Source organism: Onychomys torridus, chromosome 18, assembly GCF_903995425.1.
Source record: "Onychomys torridus chromosome 18, mOncTor1.1, whole genome shotgun sequence".
In the NCBI taxonomy this organism is placed as follows: Eukaryota; Metazoa; Chordata; class Mammalia; order Rodentia; family Cricetidae; genus Onychomys; species Onychomys torridus.
The window spans coordinates 13,912,990-13,933,701 of NC_050460.1; the positions used below are offsets into that span (position 1 = coordinate 13,912,990).

Genomic DNA, 20,712 nt, shown 5'->3' on the forward strand with positions numbered 1-20,712 from the left:
AATATATTCAACATACAGTATATACATGTGCAAAACTTAAAACTTAAGTAAAGATGTCCTAATTGGCACTATCTGATTTTAATAACTTGCAGTAATTGGTCCCATGTGACAAGTCGTTCTTCTAATCTCTTCCTCCAATAGTTCCTGAGAATGAATTCAACAAGTAACATTATCTTGTAAAGAATGCATTGATCATAAATACTCTTAAAATGCTGGAAATGGTGGACCTTACTTTTAGAGCACATCAGCCTTAGTAGACTTTGGCATGCGGTCTATTTTATAACAGTGCTGCTGAATTGCTACACATGCATTTCCTTTACTATTAAATGGACTAAAAATATGGAGTATAACTTACCCATGTCCACAAGCTCTTAAGAATGTGTGCTGCTAAGAACCAGGTCTCTGACTGGATTGTATACAAAGGTTTGAGCTGATACTTCACAAAGATCTGCTCAATGAGGCAGTTGGTAAGAGCGGAAGAACTTCAGCAGATCAAGGGACAGCAAGCACAAGTACTTTATAAATACAGCTTGTTCAGAGCAAATTAGATTAAAATCTGTAGATTGACAAGTCATGATGATGGCTATGTTTCTATAATGTGCGGTGACCTAGATAACAAAACCAAGATATTTTACCAGTGTTAAGTTCTTATACTGAGAACAATTTGTAAAACTTAGCTGCAGGACTTGGTAGAATCAAAGATAAACAGCAAGTTTCCTGAACAATTCAGTAGTAGTAACAAAAATGAAAGTACTTTGTCAGTGTTATTTAATTCTCTAACTCAAAAAATTATTTATATAGGCTCCAAAGTTACACAGTGAAAACCTGTCTCAAAAAACCAAAAGTTATTTATTGAAATGTGTGTATGTGTGTGTTGTATGAATATGTATGCTCATGTATGTGTGCACATGTGTGCATTTATGTTTACTTGTGTGTGGAAGTCAGAGATCAATAGTCAATGTAGGACATCTTCCTCAATAACTCAAAACCTCATTTTTTGGATGGATTTTCTCACTGTCTATACTATCTGGCCAGCAATTTCTGGGAGTCCTCTTGTCTCCATATCCCCAGTGCAAGGATTAAAAGAGTGTGCCCACTGTTCCATGTTTTTATTTGGGTGTTGGTAATCAGATTGAACTATGCTCCTGCTTTGTCTGGCAAGGACTTTACCTACTGAGTCATTTGTCCAGTCTTTTATTAAATGAAGTGTTTCTATTTCTGCATGTCTGGCTGCTTAGAATAAAAAATACACAAACTATTGAATCTACAGAGATTGTTCTTTAGTGTCTAATGTATTATAGTGCAGTGCATTTATGTGATGATACTATATTGCTACAGGCAGGTTGAGAGGTTCCAAGATGTAAAAAAAGCTAGACCACACTCATATGAATCTCAGTGATTACAGAAAAAACATCTACAAGAAGATAAGTTTTTGACAGAGCTACAATCAGAAGTATATAGAAATAACAAACCTCCTTGAGAATTCTGGAAATATTAAGTAGGTGTGTACTGAATGTTCAATAAATGAACACCAAGTATCCAGATGTTGCTAGAGTTTGTGGGAAGAAGTAAACAGAGCTTTGTGAAGCAAAGAATGACAACTCTTGCCAACAGACAGAAACCACATATGAAAATAGAAAACTCACTCTAGGATTAATGCTTTGAATTTCTCTTACAGTTGCTTTTCATTTCTCTTATTATTTCAGAAACATCAAAGGAGGGAGTTAGGAGTTGTTTGAGCTGATTCTAAATGCATACAAAATAAAACTGTGGTTCTCTTTCCCATCTTGCCAGATGGCGGGTGAAAAGGACAAAAAGCCTGACACAAAAGAGAAGAAACCTGCGGCCAAGAAGGCTGGCGGTGATGCCGGAACCGCCAAAAAGGGTGACCCTAAGGTTAAAATGACCAAGAAGGGGAAGCCCCACTGCAGCCAGAATCCTGTCCTGGTTAGAGGAATTGGCAGGTACTCCCAATCTGCTATGTATTCCAGAAAGGCCTTGTACAAAAGAAAGTAGTCAGCTGCAAAAACCAAGGTTGAAAAGAAGAAGAAAAAAGAGAAGGTCTTTGCTACTGTCACAAAACCGGGTAGTGGTGACAAGAACGGCGGTACCCGGCTGGTGAAGCTTCAAAAAATGCCCACGCATTATCCTACTGAAGATGTGCCTTGGAAGCTGCTGAGCCATGGCAAAAAGCCCTTCAGTCAGCACGTAAGAAGGCTTCCGGCCAGCATCCCTCCTGGGACCATCCTGATCTTCCTCACCGGGCGCCACAAGGGCAAGAGAGTGATTTTCCTGAAGCAGCTGGCCAGTGGCTTGCTACTTGTGACTGGACCTCTTGCCCTCAACAGTGTTCCTCTGCGAAGAACACACCAGAAATTTGTCATCGCCACCTCTGCAAAAGTTGATATCAGCAAGTTTAAAATCCCCAAACACCTGACTGATGCTTACTTCAAGAAGAAGCAGCTGCACAAGCCCAGGCACCAGGAGGGGGTGATCTTCGACTCTGAGAATGAGAAATACGAGATTACAGAGCAGCGAAAGGCTGATCAGAAAGCTGTGGACTGGCAGATTTTGCCAAAGATCAAAGCTGTTCCTCAGCTGCAGGGCCACCTGCGATCTCAGTTCTCTCTGACGAACTTTTGATGTATCCTCACAAACCGGTTTTCTAAATTGCTAGCAACCTAATTAAACTACTTCATGTGTTTCAAAAAATAAAATAAAATTGTATCTCAAGTGAATATTAGGGAGATTCTCCTATTTACTCTCTTTTGCCAATGCATAATTTGATATGCATATGATTAAAATCAGAGACACTTTGGAAAGGGACATAGAAGTCAGAATAATGATTATATGACTTTATCTATCTCTATCTATCTATCTATCTATCTATAATCTATTTATAGATCATCTCTCTTTCCATCCTCTTTCTAATACCTACAGGTTTTACCTAACATCTAATAACTATTAAGTATATTTTTTCATATTTATATATAGATATACAAATATATATTTGTTGATATATATATACCACTCTGCATAAAATTATATGGAAGGCTTTCTCTCATGGCTTTTTAATATATTTTCCATTGTAGATTTGAAAACATTATTTAATAAAAATGTTTCCTCCTATCTTTTTAAAAGTATGGTCACTTGAGTTTCTAGAGTAGTAAAGAGTTATTCTGTGCTCACATGAGAGTTAAAGAAAAGTTAGGAGAAAAACTGAGGCTTAGAGAACAGAATTTTCTGTCCTTGATAAGGAATTTGTAATGAATCCCTAGAAAACAGTCTGCAAGACATGAAAACTAGGTATCTAGGAAAGCTTCCTAACCTGTAGCCAGAAGAGTTTGGGGAAATGATAATAAGTTGAAAAAGTGTCAAAAGCAATCTAAAAGTTGTTTGAACCTTTGTAGACAAGGAACTTTGCTTGACTACTTGTGTACAGATTACTGTGGAACTTATTTGTCCATGTTGAAAGCAGAAAACTGGAAAAGAATTCTGTTTCTTCAAGAAACCAGCCTGGTTTGAATATTGGAAATGTATGATTGTCATTTATTTCTTGCTACACTGCTGTTTACAAAGAAGAATGTTGATTCAACACCAAGTCAACTGTTTATGGAAACTTAATTGCTTTGGTTTTATCTGTTGGTCCTGTCAATCCCTGGCATTGCTCTACCCTACACAGTGCTGTCTGTATTTATACCACTGATGACTTCATATAGAGTTGCTATCCAGCTTTAAATATAGTTTCAAAAGAATTTGCGATATGTTGGAAAGCACAGAGGAACTTGATTTGCATGCAAGCCCCAAACATGCTGCCAGTTGGCCGCTTCTGCTCATCTCTCTCCTATTTCCATAAATTGTTCTCTTTCTGCTTAAGCTTTTTAGCAGAGCAGGAAATGATCTGCAGTGACTTTTCTCCTGAAACAAGAATCAAGACACATTGGTCTAACACATGATAGAGTATTTTAAATTGAAGCCATCCCAGAAAACCCTTGGGAGATAAATAAAGACTAACGTGTTTGTGAACACATCCTGTTCATTAAAATAAATGCATTTAAAAGAAACTTTAAAATCAATCATTCACTCAGAAATCAGCTACCGAAAGTTTAGTAAGCATAAATGTATGTATAGTACACAATGAAACAAAGATCCAGTATCTGTGTGCTGAATATGATAAGACTTTTCCCCAAAAGTTTACATATATTCTAGCTAAAAATCTCATAGTGCAGGATTTGACATTGGAAGCATCTCCTCTTGTATCTCTTGACTCCAGTTAGATGACTGATACTGGAAACCTAGCTAACTATTGAAAGCTAGTGAATCATGGTTATCGGAGAAGAATCTACAGCACTAATTTACTAAGCCAGCATCATTCCTGAGAATTATCTATGAATAGATGCCCTTATATCCACAGATATGTGTAGTTTTCACTCCTTATAAAGGAAACTTCTCTTTTAAACAGATGGAGAGCACTAAAGAGAACCACAGCCAATCAAAAAACAGACTCAGTTAGCCCAGTCCCCATGGAGACATCTACAAACCACTCCCATACCTAATGCTCAGAGAACACTGAGGAAGAGGTATCCGAAGGATTCTAAGAGCCAGAGGATATTGGGTATTTGCTGTGAACTTGTGTCCTTTAGTAATACCAGAAGCTACATTTCTAATGGCTTAACAACACGTCTTCCCAAACACATACTGAACAAGAATGACACCAGTGAACGTGGCTAACTGGATGGAGAAGAGTCCACAAGGCTTCAGTACTGCACAAAGAAGTGTGGGCAACTGAGGAAAGCTGGGAGTGGGAGAGGTGGCTTTCCTCAGGAAGAGTACACCAGTTCATTTGTTCAGTGCCAGATGGTCAAATCATGCATACAGTTAGCGCTGTACTGACTGAACAGGTTATTTACGAACAAACATATATGCATGGAATTACAATTAGTAAAGCAAGAAGTCACGGGTTTATGAAAGAGTGGGGAGGGGTTGTATGGGAGTGTTTAGAGGATGGAAAGGAAAGGGAGAAATGTTGCAATTTAATTATAATCTCAAAAAAGTTGTAAAATTGTTTTTTTCCCCCAGTTGTTATCACCATGGCCCAATTCTCATGCTCCCTTGTGCCAAGATGAGATATCCTTGTGTCTTATTTTCTTTCTCCCTGGCTGAACTCTTTTTAATGAAAGTTCACTGGGAATTGACTAGCACTCAAAAAGTGTCTGCTTATGCTTCAAAGTCTCTCTAGATGGTGAAGTTGATTCTGTCCATAGGAAATTTAGACCCTATCAAACCTAAACATATCCTACCTAGAGAATAAAGTCAGTCATTTTTATAATTTAATTTGAATAGACTATATTAAAAACCATGGTCTTTTAATTTTCTCTCATGTTATCTTAAAATTTATTTATTATATAATGTATACCCATCTTTCTAGTGTAATTGCTTTTCTCCCTACTTCCTGTAACAAATAATCCAAAGATTTTAAGATTTTAAAACAATATACATACTCAACAGTTTTGGGGTCTTAGTAACTCAGATTTGATTGTTTCTTTTGGTCAGTGTTTATCACAGCAACAGAGAAGCCAATAAGAACAACCCTAGGCATGTCATTTTTGCTTGTTGAGTCTCCATTGTTGTATAGATGATGTCTACATCATGCCAAAAGCTTTATTCAACAGACTTAGTGAGATGATGTTTGCAACAAACTTGTGAGATTGTGAGTCTCACAGTATGTGCTTGGGAAGCAATTTATTTCTGTGAATCTAAGTAGTCCCAAAGCTCTGCCTCAAATTATGATGAAAGTGAAGGAACAGCTGATAGCCCTAAACTTGTCACTAATTCTATTCTTCCTACTCTTCCTCACAGCAACTGAAAGGGGCAGTAATACTTCCTCTGTATGTGAGATAAGAGGAAGTGGGGGCTTTACAAGCTTTTAAGGATCACACAATAGAGAACTTGAATCTATTTATCCAGTATTCTCTGAACTCTTCATGAGGTTGGGGTAAGGGTAGTACATGCTGAGTTGAAGCATTTTATTATATACAGCTCGGAAACAGCTGGGTGGGAGTAGCTGTGACATCCTGAAAATCCACCAAGCAGTGTCTGCACAGTCTGCTCACACCACATGTGACATACTGTCAACCACAATTACAGAGTGTATTCATTTTAATCACAGACTTTTGGATAACTTCTCTAAAAATGTAATGGCAGTTTCTTCTACTTCTGTGTTTTGGGTTTGTTGTGATGGGCAAATTTTTAGAATACACAAAGTCCACGGGACTTAATAATAGGGTAGGGAGCAACATTGCCATCACTCTTTTGAATGGAACTCAATCTGTGTCAAGGTTAGGGAAAAATGATTACTGTGTGTGTATATACTGCCATCTAATGGTTGTTTCAGAGAATTACTCTCTGGGTTGACTTTCAAGCTTCAAATCATGATTAATAGTTTGGCATACTTCAAGTAAGAAAGATAATTTTTATATCTGTGTAGAACTAAGAAACTAGAGAAGAATAAAAATAACTTTCTATCTGCAATAAGACTTCTCAATCCAGAGGCCGCCTTAGCTGTAGTGATTTGCTCACCTGGTAGAAAGGAGTTTGGATAATATAACTTAGGATAATTAAGATCAGGGTCCCTGGGGATGTCCCTCTTGCATTAAGGAACTGGAATAAAATAGATTACATTATTGAGGCTCTTTAAAATGTAGACAATTGTACTAGGGAATTAGATATATTAACTTGATTTTGGAAATTATAAGAATCACTTTTCTGGAGCACACTATATATCCTAGGTTCGATTTGAACTCACAGTGACCTTCTTGTCTCTGCCTGGGAGTCTACTTGAATGATGGGAGTCCAGGTATAAACCCTCATGATTGGCTGAAGAACATTTGTTAACAGTAACACCAATGTGGATACCTGTGACAACTGATGTTTTTTACGTTATGTTTCTTAAATAATATTGTTAAATTTTAGAGGTGGTCCAAAAATAAATTTGCTAAAACCACATTTCCCTTTTTCTCTTATTGCTTTCTTTCATCATTTACAAGAGGATATTGTCAATTAGGAGCATCTTCTAGGGCAGTGGTTCTCATCCTTCCTAATGCTGTGACCCTTTAATACTGTTCTTTGTGTTGTGGTGACCACCAACATAAAATTATTTTGTTCCTACTGCATTTTTGCTACTGTGATGAATCATGGTATAAATATCTGATATGGATGAAATCTGATGTACTTCCCACAGGTTGAGAACTGATGTTCCAGGGCCTTCACTATATCTAAACTTCTTTACTCTTGACTATGCTGGGCCCATGGATGGTGGCTAAGGTCCCTACATTTGTCTCGTGATAAAACCCACCAGATTTACAATGAAAAGGCCAGGTCCCTAAATTTCCATGGAATTCAGTGAAATTCACTACTAGATTTTTTTTCAATATTTGTTTATCTCGGGAGCAGGTAGTTCTCAACTAGCTTTGAATTTGGACATCCTGATTCTCAGATAAATGTCACATGTCAGAAGGCACCTGAGAGTGCAGCTGGGCTGAGTCAGAACTGTGACTTTATCATGTATGAAGCATGACTCTGGAAAAGTTACTTACATCAGCTTGGATTCAGTTTCTTCTTCAGTTAAATCATAGATTTGTTGTGATGAGTAAACATCCAGCATAATCATGGTTCATGGGACTAAATAACAAGGTGGGAGCACCATCAGTGTCCCTGCCAAGGAGGTGCTGATGTTCTTTGGACTTACCATCTTCAGCATGTTCTTGGCTGGTGGGAACACTTTTCTTCTGAAAGCATTGTGTGCACTGACAATTTCTTTTTGTGGGTCGGTTTGTGATTCTGTGACCAGCTTATTATAGAGGTCTCTGTGTAGTTTGAAGTGCTATCAGAAAATTATTAATTAATATCATGTCTTCAAAGTGGCACTTTTGTCACATGAAGTATATTACATATAGATCTATAGGTAATGTGAAAATAGAACTTACAATGAATAAACACTAATGTTCGGCTTTCAGGAACTATTAATATTTTTAAGGATTCCTAAGTTCTAGTCTTGAAAACAGTACATCAATTATGTTGTTTTTAGAGACTTTCAAATGTATGATCCACACTTAGAGTGAAGTAGAAGTTCTTGTTATGGGTCGTGGTTTGATGTCACCTGTCCACTTACTATCTGCCTTAGTTCATTCTCCATACAGCAACTGAAAGCAGTCCCTATACTTTCCAGATAAACCATGTGCAATTCAGTCCTTGTCAAAGTGTGCATGTGTGCAAGTATCCAAATTAAGAGTGTGTTTTGAGAGTGTGACTAAGCATTCTTGTCAAATTTCAGCTCTCTGTCTTTTTTGTTTCTAGGTAAAATCACCAGTGTCTTCAAGTACATGAAGTACATGCATTGAAAAGCATAAGTGGAATTCAAATTCAGCTTGAAGCTTATAATACAATGCTCTTTTTTAAAAAATAAAACTGTACCTTTTAATTTTGTAACTAATTAAGAAAGAAAAAAATTTTTTCCAAATTAGTCTATGTCACCATTTGTTTTCATAAAGGGTATCTTTTTATACATGTGGTTTATAATACACATACTTCAGAAGTTTTTTTAATCACTTATCAAAAGTAACATTGAATAGTTTGAAGGGTGTATGTTTATGTTTCCTTGTGTGCTACCACAGGAACTTTGAGATAAATTTAGGAATGGTCAGAATCCAGAAAGTGCCTTGGCCAAACAGACAGCATTTGGGTCAAGAGAAGGCATTTCTATGCAATCCATATCTGTACAGACACTGCCTCCTTTCTCAGGAGCATGCTCATAGGATGTGTTCTCCTCTCCTTCAGCTCTGGTCTGCACCAAAGAAAAGTGTGGAGACTCCCTGGAATCCACAGACTCCTTTCAAGTACTCCTTATTCCCTTGATCATTTTATTTATTGAAACATATAACATTTGCCTCTTTTAGTTCACCTCTAGACATTTCCAACTTCTATAAGAAAAACAATGAAGCACTGTCATTTTGTCCTGATTTTGTTTTACTTACTTCTGTGAAAATTGATCCTCTATGGTATTTTAGATGTAATTGGCCTCCATAAGTCTATAGCTAGTGGCGCTATTAGGAGTTGTGGTGTGGCTTTGTTGGAGTAGATATGGTATTGCTGGAGGAAGTGTGCCACTGTGGGAGTGGGCTTTGAGGTCTCCTATGCTCAAGTTATGCCCAATGACACAGTTCACTTACTGTTGCCTGAAGTTCAAGAAGTGAAACTCTCCAGCACCGTGTCTTCCTGCATGTCACCATGTCCCACCATGACAATAACAGACTAAACCTCTGAAACTGTAAAGCCACCCCAGTCACATGTTTTCCCTCATAAGAGTTGCTGTGGGATGAGCTGTATGCTGTGAATGTGTTGCTCTGATTGGGTGGTAAATAAAATGCTGATTGGCCAGGAGGTAGGAAGGAAGTATAGGTGGATACACAAACAAGGAGAATTCTGGGGAGAGGAAGCCTGAGTCAGGAGATGTCAGCCTGCCGTCCAGGGAGCAGCATGCAATGGCACACAGTTAAAGCCATGGAACATGTGATGTCACACAGATTAAGAGAAATGGGTTAGTTTAGGTGTAAGAGCTAGTCAGTGGTAGGTCTGAGCTAATGGCCAACCAGTTTTACTTAATATAAGCTTCTGTGGTGATTATTTTATAAAAGGCTGTGGGACTGTGGGTGAGAGATTTGTCCTGACCACAGGCCAGACAGGACACAGAAAAATGTCAGCTATACTGTGGTCATGGTGTCTCTTCACAGCAATAGGAACCCTCCTGAAGCAAATTTATCATGTTTCCTCAGATTTCTTTAATTAATTCAGTGGTCTATATTACCCATGTATCTTTCTGGAAACCTCTGAGGTCTTAGGTGCTTGAGAATTGTTCTCTGGGTCTTATCAGGTCATATCAATACTTTCTTGCCATTGTGTTCCAGATTCAGGTGTTGTATCCTACACTGCTGGATCACAGAAGCAAACATGTTTTTCTTTCTTTTCTTTCTTTTCTTTCTTTCTTTCTTCCTTCCTTCCTTCCTTCCTTCCTTCCTTCCTTCCTTTCTTCCTTCCTTTCTTTCTTTTATTTTTTTTGGTTTTTAAAAGACAGGGTTTCTCTGTGTAGCTTTGTTCCTCTCCTGGATCTCACTCTGTAGACCAGGCTGGCCTTGAACTCACAAAGATCCACTTGCCTCCTGAGTGCTGAGATTAAAGGTGTGTGCCACCACTGCCCGGCCAATGGTTTTCTGACTATACATCTTTCTTTGTTTCTTTGTAACATAGACTTTGCTTTGTGTTACCTCTGATTTAGAGGGAGAGGGAAATGTGCAGAGAATGAGAGGGAAGGAGGAAGAAGCCTTTGAAACTCAGCATTCAGCTTTCTAGAGGGTCATTGTGTCATGGACATCGTGTAGGAAGTGACATTATACTAATACCATTCCACCACCCCAGTAGCTGAAGATGACATTCTTTCAACAATAATATTACGTGATTTTTTTCACTTTTAACATCTCCCTGTGTCTCGTGTGTGTGTGTGTGTGTGTGTGTGTGTGTGTGTGTGTGTGTGTGTATGTGTGTGTGTGTGAATGCACATTCTAGTCCTAAAATAAAAACTACTGATTTCAACTCATCATATATTAGATAAAGTAAATAAAGGTAAATATTGTTTTTCTTGTGTTATTTTGATTGCTAAAGAGGACTTATATATCATTCACTGATTACAAACTCTTAGACTGCTCCACCTCTTATACCACTGAGGATTGTGTTTTTCTTCTGTGGTTATTGAAGTAACCGTTAATTTATATCATTTTTCATTACCATCATTGTCATTCTTTTGTGGTTCTGTGGATTGAATTGTGGACTTCACACATACAGGCAAGTGTTCTATCATTGAGCTATATTACTAGTCCAAAGGTTTTATTTTTACAATCAGATCTAGACATCTTATTCCACTGATGAGTCTCTTACACATCTTTGTAGTTGTACCTTTCAATTTCATATTTAATTTTGATGTGTAACATTCTCAGAATCACAAATAACATATCTCCATGGACTTCATGGTGACTTGGGAGGAAGTGTGATTATAACGGTGTTTCTTGGTTATTTTCTTCCATTTATGTAGAGAGCCGCGTGTAGCCGCACCCTAAAGATGGCTCTGGCTTCTACCCTCTGCCTTCCCCATGGCAAACACTCTTTATGGTAAACAGTTCCTTATTTGGCTGTGGCTGGATTTGTGTGTTGCTGACATATGCGTGAACCTGTGGACAGTGCCCACGTGGCTGCTTGGGGTTGGCAGCCCAGCCCTACTTAGGTGCTGGGAGAGGCTTGCCCCAGGGAGAGAGACACAATGCAATTAATCAAAGGTCTGAATAAACTGTAATGAGAAGGATCCCGGTGTCACGTCTTCCTTGCTGGTCGAGGCGGGCGTGACATGTGGTGGCCTTGTACGGGGGGGAAAAAGGAGAAACGAACGTACGGGGACAATTACCATGGCTCTCTCCGGATTCAGAACTCATTTACAGTCAGGCGGTATACCAGTAAGTCCTCAGAAAAAACTGGGGATCTGCGACTAAAGCGGGTAACGCTCACCTCTAGAAGGGAGAGCGGGATAGCAGAGCTACGATAAAAGCAGACGGGTAATTCCAGAGCCGTGATAAAAGCGGTAATTAGACAAAACAAACAGGGAAACCGGAGGGCTGGAGCAATTCTGCAGAGGCTCTGAGAAACCTCCGAGAAACTTCTCAAATTGAGAAAAGAAAAAAAAAAAGTATACTAACATGGGTGCCTCCTCCTTGCACCCAATTTTTTTGGCTCTTAACGAGCTGCTTCTCTCTAAGAAACTGAAAATAAAAAAAAAGCACCCTACAGCGGTTTTTGGAACAGTGTGATGTAGTTGCTCCTTGGGTTTTGCAATTTCAGGAAGCCTCACAGTGCCTTCCTGGGAGAAATTGGGAAGAGACCTAGATTTGGATACTGGAGCAGAACGCAGGTGCAGATCGCAGTATCATAGCTAGCAAAGATTGGCCTTGAGGTTGGCCTATACAGGCTTCCTCACAAACATTGCAGGGACTGGGTTATGCCAGTGTTCCAAATGTTAGTGCAAATTTGTTAAATTGGCAAGATTCCGAAGGTCACTCTGGCGTTATGCAACCCTATGTCCTTGAGCTTCCAGTGTTCTTCTGGGGGAGGGATCTTATGAAATCCATGGGCTTTCAGTTAAGTAATGAATACTCCAAAGAATCTAAAAATGTTATGAAAAACATGGGGTGTCATCCTGATTTTGGCCTGGGAAAATTTTTACAAGGCAAAAAGGAGCCAATACAAACAGTACCTAGGAAACCCAAACAAGGGTTGGGTTTTTCCTAGGGGCCGCTGAGGAGGGCATTCCCATAACCTGGGTAACAGAGGAGCCAGTTTGGGTTCCTCAGTGGCCACTCTCCTCTGAGAAATTACATGCTGCATATCAATTAGTGAAAGAGCAATTAGAGAAAGGGCACATTAAACCCTCTCTTTCTCCCTGGAATACACCCATATTTGTCATCAAGAAGAAATCAGGAAAATGGAGATTGTTACATGATCTTAGATAAATGAGCAAATGAGAATTATGGGACCTGTACAGCGTGGTCTTCCATTGCTGTCAGCCTTGCCTGAAAATTGGCCTATTATTGTGGTAGATATTAAGGACTGCTTCTTTTCCATCCCACTGAATAGCAAGGACAGTGAGAGATTCGCTTTCACTTTACCATCCACTAATCATGAGGAACCTGATAAAAGATATCAGTGGGTTGTATTGCCACAAGGCATGGCCAACAGTCCTACAATGTGTCAATTATTTGTAGCAACTGCTTTAGAACCTTTGAGAGCACGTTTTCCAGGCTTAAAATGCCTCCATTATATGGATGATATACTGTTAGCAGCTAAAGAAGAGAGCATTCTTCAAGAAGCATATAGCTCACTTGTAGAACTGCTAAAGCAAAAGGGACTCTGTATTGCCCCTGAGAAGGTGCAACAGAGCAAAGTTGTCAATTATCTTGGCTCTAAAATAACTAAACATTATATCATGCCACAAAAGGTGGAGTTAAGGAAGGATCATCTTTGCACACTGAATGATTTTCAAAAATTATTAGGAGATATAAATTGGATAAGAGGAAGTTTAGGAATGGCCAATTATGAGTTAAAACCATTATATGATATTTTAATTGGAGATGCAGCCTTGGATTCACTGAGGCAATTAACCAATGCAGCCCGAGAGGCCTTAACAAAATTAGAAGATAAACTACAAAGAGCTTTTCTTCAAAGAGTGCAAAATAATGAGGATATTACCCTGTGCATTCTGCCTACCCAGTTACAACCTATGGGAATTTTATGGCAAAAAGGACCCTTGTTATGGATTTATACTAAAATCTCACCTGCAAAATCAATTGAGTATTATCCTGCTGCTGTAGCTTTACTTGCGCAACAGGGTATTCAACAATGTTTACAATATTTTGGGACATCACCACAAACGCTAGTTGTTCCTTATGATTCTACTCAAGTCAAGGTATTATGTGCTGCCATAGATGATTGGGCAATTCTGCATTGTACCTATCTAGGACACATAGATTGCCATTATCCTAAACATCCACTATTAACTTTCTTTAAAGAACATCCTGTAGTTTTCCCTAAAGTAACTGCTTCAAAGCCCATTCCAGGAAATGTTATATTTACAGATGGGTCTAAGACAGGCTGTGGTGCTTATATGGTGGATTCTAATGAACCTGTAAAGCATCAATTCTTGCCAGGTGCACCTCAACAGGTGGAGCTTTCAATAGTTTTTGAAGTTTTCAAGGCTTGTCCATTTGCATTTAATTTAGTGTCAGATTCTAGTTATGTTGTTAATGCTTTGAAAAGCCTTGAATGTGCAGGGCCCATCAAATCTTCTAGCCCAGTTAGCTCATTGTTTGGCCAATTACAGAAACTGATCTGGCAACGTAAAAATCCCTTTTTTGTGCAACACATCCGTGCACATACTAGTCTGCCAGGTCCATTGGCTAAAGGCAATGATATAGTGGATCAGTGTACTAGACAGGAATGGATGTTTGTGGCTTCTGCCATACAACGAGCACATGCTTTCCACAAAGAATTTCATGTTAATGCAAGGACATTACAACAAAAGTTTTCTATCTCACGTGCAGAGGCATGAAAGGTGGTACTAGATTGTTCCCAATGTGTCATTTTTCATCATCCTTCTAGCTTAGGAGTTAACCCTCGTCATTTGCTCCCCCTAAAAATATGGCAAATGGATGTTACACATATCTCTGAATTTGGACGTGTCAAATATGTACATGTATCTGTTGATACCTGTTCTGGAATCATTCATGCCACACCAATGGCAGGAGAAAAATCCTCTCGTGTCATTGCTCATTGCTTAGAAGCTTGGGCAGCATCGGGTAAGCCTCAACAGTTAAAGACAGACAATGGTCCTGCATATACCGGACAGAAGTTCACTTCCTTCTGTCAACAGATGAATGTGCAACTTGTACATGGCCTACCATATAATCCACAAGGTCAAGGCATTGTGGAGCATGCTCATCGCTCCTTGAAGGAGTTGCTTCAAAAACAAAAAAGGGGAATAGGCTATGGCCATACCCCTAAGGACAGACATTCTCTTGCATTATTTACTCTGAATTTTTTGAATTTGGATGCTTCCAATTGTTCTGCTACAGATTTATCTAAAAAGTTGTCTAGTTATCTTTTAGGTAATTGGACTGGAGAGTTTGATAACCTGATGGACCAGCTGAGAGTGGCTATTGTCACCGTGAATTCGACCCGAGTGGATACCGGACTGGTGGAGGGATTGTCTTCCTGGATTGCTACAGCCATGGGCCACATGAAGGAGTGGGCGGGAATAGGAGCCCTAGTAGGTTTACTGGTGCTCACCTCCCTAGTATGCTTGTGGTGCATTTGTCGCATTAGGATCTCACAGCGTCGCCATGCAGCCATGATTGTCCAAGCCTTTATGGCCATTGATGCAGGGCAGTCCCCCCAAGCCTGGTTGGCTACTTTAAAAGATATTTAGGCACAGGATGCGAGGCCTGCGCACTGCACTTGAGGTTATGATACGCTGACCTCAAGAAGAGCAAGTCTGATTGCATGTGGGTTGGTACCCTAACTCCCACCTCTGTGGAAAGGGTATCGGACGGGTCTAGTGTTCTCTGGGTGGACGACTCCTGGACAAACATTAGTACATGTTCCATTTTAGCAGAGATCAGACCTCTACTCTTGCCTGTTGCTTTGTAAAACAAAAAGGGGGAAACTGTAGAGAGCCATGTGTAGCCGCACCCTAAAGATGGCTCTGGCTTCTACCCTCTGCCTTCCCCATGGCAAACACTCTTTATGGTAAACAGTTCCTTATTTGGCTGTGGCTGGATTCGTGTGTTGCTGGCATATGCGTGAACCTGTGGACAGTGCCCACGTGGCTGTTTGGGGTTGGCAGCCCAGCCCTACTTAGGTGCTGGGAGAGGCTTGCCCCAGCAAGAGAGACACAATGCAATTAATAAAAGGTCTGAATAAACTGTAATGAGAAGGATCCCGGTGTCGCGTCTTCCTTGCTGGTCGAGGCGGGTGCGACACATTTAGTCATGAAAACATGGGTAAATTGTAAAGTAGTTCTTGTCTTCGCTTTCAATATTTCCCTCTCTCCATTGCTCTGTTTCTTTTTCTCTTCCTTTGCTGCCTCTCTGTCTTTATTCTTTTTTCTTTTTATTATTTAGAAATAGGCTTGGGCCTAAGGAGTTAAGGTAAAAGCCCAACTTTATCCCCGCATCATCTAACTTTGACATTTCACTTAGTTCTTCTATTTTTCGGTTCCATCCTTGCTCTATTAAGAACAGGACATGTTTTTTAGCTGCATTGTTACATGAAGCAGGTGAGCAACTGATAAAGCCTTCTCATAAGCACACATGACACTATTTCATCCAAGGATTGTTTGATATCCTTATCTAAAACATAGTTCTAAAGCATACAATCTCCACATACTCTGACAGCCAGAACAGGAACAAAGACAGTAGCAGCAGCAGCAACAGCAAATAACAAGAAGTATTTCACTGCCATTACTGGAAAGACAAGTAACAGAATTTTAGATGATTCTTAAGGTGCAGAACAGTATTTTCTAAGAAACATTGATCCACTCTTACATTGCTTGCTTTTTCTTTTTTCTTATTTTTCTTCCTTCCTCCCTCCTTCTCTCTCTCCTTCTTTCTTTCTTTTTCTTTTTCTTTTTCTTTTTTCTTTTTGTAAAGTGAGACCGAAGAATAAAGCTTAATATTATATCTTATCTAAGGGGACTCAGAAAATAATACAATTGGTCCAGATGATATGCACTCAAAATTGTAAACTTCTTGACTCTCAGATTCTGAATATGCCCAGCTGTGTGTTGGCAGGAAATTGTGGGTATAGATGGAATTTAGGTTGCTCACCACCAGACCAAAGCTAAAGGAGATGATTGCATGTTACCTTCATTGGTTTAAATTAGTCCCCAAGGTGCTTAATTGTAAAAGAAAACAAGTCAAGAGACAACTTCAGTCACACAGCACAAGCTGAGTCCATCAGACTTACCTTGTTTGGCAGACTACACAGAGGGGAGGTGATCCTGCTCCTATTAATGTATGCGTGTAATTTAAAGATATGCTGTACAATTCTGTTGCCTTGCTAAGGATAATTGTCTTTGTGTCTTAAATCAGTACTAATGGATATCTACTCTTATTTGATACAGTTAGTTAATTATAAGATATTAATGAGTATATGCTTTTAAGGTGTGGTGGCCCTTTTTTTCCTAACAACCTGCAAGTATATTTATGAAAACATACTAGTTATCCTTTACAGAGATTTCTATTTTTAAAAACTTAATCACTCTTTGAAGATTTAAAGGGTAAAGAGGAGCATTCTTGCTTACTTCCACAGCCATGTGGCTGTTCAGTCGTTGCTCTCAGATGTCCCATGTCCACTGATGGCATGCCTAACATGAGGGATGTTTTATAAATCAAACTGTCTAATCTTGTTCTGCCTTTGTCATCAACTCCACTCCCTCCATCTCCGTTTCCTCCAGTGTTTAACACATCCTCACAGTCAACCATGTACAATAGTCATCACACATAAGAAGAGCTGGTCCACAAGACAAAAGGAGGGCCAGTAGCAGTCAGCACAGAGCATAGCTCAGACCAGGCCAGCGAGACAATGGAACAGAGCTTGTAAGAAGAGGAACAGCTTCCAGGCAGCTGTTTTATTATCTTATAGTCGCACCCAGCTCTGCCCCAAACAGCTGCTTCTTATCTCTATAGTACCGTTGGTCAGCGAAGCACAACAACACTGTCTTGAACTCTTTACATCTTTACTCTCTCTCATTCTCTCTCTAGCTCCGGTTCTTTCTCCTTTGCTTTTTCTTTCTTTCTTTCTTTTGTTTCCCTTTCCCATGCCCATTCCTCTTACCATTACATCCCCCAAAGCCTAAAGACAGACTTGGTTTCTGATATCAAATACCTATCTTCTTCTCCTCTTTTTAGTTTGTTACTACCCCATTTTTCCCTTCCTCCTGTTATTCCTATCCCCATGTCTGCCCTCTTGCTTTGCTTCCCCTCTGACCATGTGACACTAATGTCTAGTCTCACCGTGACTGCTCACCTACTCTCCTTTGCTTTTCTACTCATGCCTACAATAACTAACCTGATAATATACACAAGGGCCCTTTATTCCTTAAATCAATCAACACTTAACAAGTATCTGTTTCATAGTTACCTGCTACTCTATCATCCGAATGTACTAATATCTAGCTAGTAGCCATTGCTGCACTCAGCCCACAGAGACAGACTGGAGATAGAGCCTGGTGCCTAGAATACTACTTGAAGAGATAAAAAATGACATGACAACTTTACTACAACCAAGGTCTACTGAAAACTGCAAACACACCCACTCAGCTGAGAGGAGCAGCCTGAACCAAAGAAACAACCAAAATCCTTAACTGACATCTAACCCAGATGGGCATATTCTAGCACAGAATGCTACAATCTGCTAGCTTGTCATTTAACCTAAATGTGAAGGCATATCATATTCTATAAATTGTCTTTAATTAATAATGAGAGGGTTTTCGAAAACATGTACTTTCACATAAAGATTAACTGAAATATGCATATTTAGATACAAAGATATCTGTCAGAAGTGAATGGGAAAATCCTTGTTTTAGGCAACACACATAGGATTGAATGCTATGGGATAGGCCTGAGATCTAGTATTTGTGAAAACCAGAGAGAACCCGCAGAAACACTTATCCAGAACTTTGGAAAGTGACCATGGCACAACCGGTTTCTGATAGGATTATGGTTACTTTAGTAACATGCTGTACCCCAGGGACCAGCCATGGCTGAGCATCCAGGGTATGTTGCATGATTCTCCATTGACCACAGGCTGCAAATCTCAAAACAAAATTGACCTTTTATCTGCAATGCCAACTAGTTGTCTGGACTCAATTAAAACAGAGACAAAGGAGATCAAACTCATCATTTTCTTTTGAACACAATTATTTTACCAAAAATGTGCAGTTTTCAGTCAATACTTTTAAAAAAATAGATAATAATGCTCCAAACTTGAAAAACTGACAGTATAACTTATTATCCTAACTTTAAACTTGGAAAGATGGGCCATAAACAAAAAGTTAATATCTAGTGGGAGGAAAGATCAAGGATGTGGGAAAAGGTTGAGGAGGATCAAGCAGTGCCTTGTGGCAAAGCTTTGGGAACACTTTCTCAGCCAGGAATTGTTAGACCATGGCTTATCATAATCAGCTTAAATGAAGAACAGGCTCTTCCTTGCCTTGACTAGCAGGTAAGAACAGACTGTACCAGAAGCCTACTTTCCACATTTGATCTTCTTTGCCTGGATGAATATGTTAACCCCTACATTCAGCAGACTATGGGAAAACAGTCAAATCTCAGGGTCCCAGCTTGATCATGTTGTACATGTGTACACCCATATTACCTCTACAACAATCAATACACACACCTTGTCTTTCCCATACCCATGTAGGTTCCTCATGCTCCATTATTTCTACAGCCCCCAAAGAAAACAGCATCTTGATCTTCATGGCTGTGAGTTGTGTTCATCAATAGTTGCCCTTCCTACTGTTGGCATACATAATTTCAGTGCTACCTTCTCTACTAACTACTATGCCTAGATGAATCATTCATGGTGCATATGGGGAAGATTGTGTTTGTTAATAGCTATGTAGCAGTTTAAAATGAATCTATCATATAATGTATCCATTTTATCATTCATAGATACTTTGATTTTTTTGTTTGAATTTTAGAAATAGTTTTTATGAACATTTTATATCCTTATATTTTTTAGTGTAAACTATTTATATATTTCCTTCTTGTGGGTCATGCACTGCATACCCTAAAGTGGAAATATTGGGGTTTATAAATATTTTGTTTTCCTTTAGTAGATTTTAACAAATGACTTTCCAGAGTCGTCTTCTTCTTCTTCTCCTTCTCCTTCTCCTTCTCCTCCTCCTCCTCCTCCTCCTCTTCCTCCTACTCCTCCTTCTTCTCCTCCTCCTCCTCCTCCTCCTTCTCCTCCTCCTCCTCCTCCTCCTCCTCCACCTTAGTAAATTCATGCTTTTTAAAAGGCAGTTCATGACTTTATCCTCACCCACTATTCATTCTTGCTTCTTCAAAACTTCCATTGTTATCTTTTATGTTTGTATATAATGTTGCATTTGTCCCACCACTAATAATACTGAGTACATTTTAATATTTTTATCAGGCACCATCTTTTGTATAGTCTTTGCTCAATGTTTTGTCTGTTGTTATAATTACTTGAATGTACTTTTCTTAGTGTTTTGTATGAATTATCTATAGTTTTGATAAGTTTGCAAAAATAGATCAGAGGGGTTTTTAGTATTTTGTGGTTTATTCTTGATCTCCTTTTGCTAATTTTATTAGTTCTCTGAGGATTTCGTACAAGATATTTCAATCATATTTACCTCCTTCCTCAACTTCCCAGATTCACCCAGTCTCTTCCCTAACTACACAAATCTGTGCCCTGTTTGTTTGTTTGTTTTTTGTCTATTTGTATCCTAACATCATAAAGTACAATTTGTGTTGCCATATCCTCTTGGATATGGGATCTTCCACTAAACCCACCAGGGATCACATCCTTAAGGAAAACTGACTCTCCCTTTCCCAGCAGCAATCATTTGCCAACAGCTAAACAATGGCTTGGACTATGTGCTCCCTTTCCTTCTCCATGTTGGGATTTTGTCTGGCTTGAACGCTGCTAGTACCTAGGTCTTATGCACTGTAGGGGCGCACAGAGACCCCAACTTGTGGCATGTTTTCATCTTGACTCAAGGTTGGAGAGTCCAAGCTTGTTTTCCCTGAAAGACTGTGCAATAGGATGTTTGGTTAAAGGTGAGGTGACCAGGTATCTTACAACTCATGGCCTCATTACAGGATGTTTTGCTATAAGGCATGGTTATCAGATGTCTTGACTACTAAGGAGGTGTTTACACTTGCCTATACTTTACCTTGAATTGTGATGTTCTTGAAAGGGAGAGGTCTTTTAGACCTCCTTGTTTTGGGTATATGAAAGCTGTGAGTAATAAACTCAGGTGTCTGTGGTATTGACCCAGAGCCCTCCCAAAACTATACTGTTTCTCTGTCT

The 20,712-nt window shown here is 39.3% G+C and overlaps 1 pseudogene; it reads left to right on the plus strand.

Moving 5' to 3' along the window:
* Positions 1 to 1,794: 1,794 nt before the first annotated feature.
* On the plus strand, positions 1,795 to 2,643 carry LOC118569997 (annotated as a pseudogene).
* The last annotated feature ends 18,069 nt before the right edge of the window (positions 2,644 to 20,712 follow it).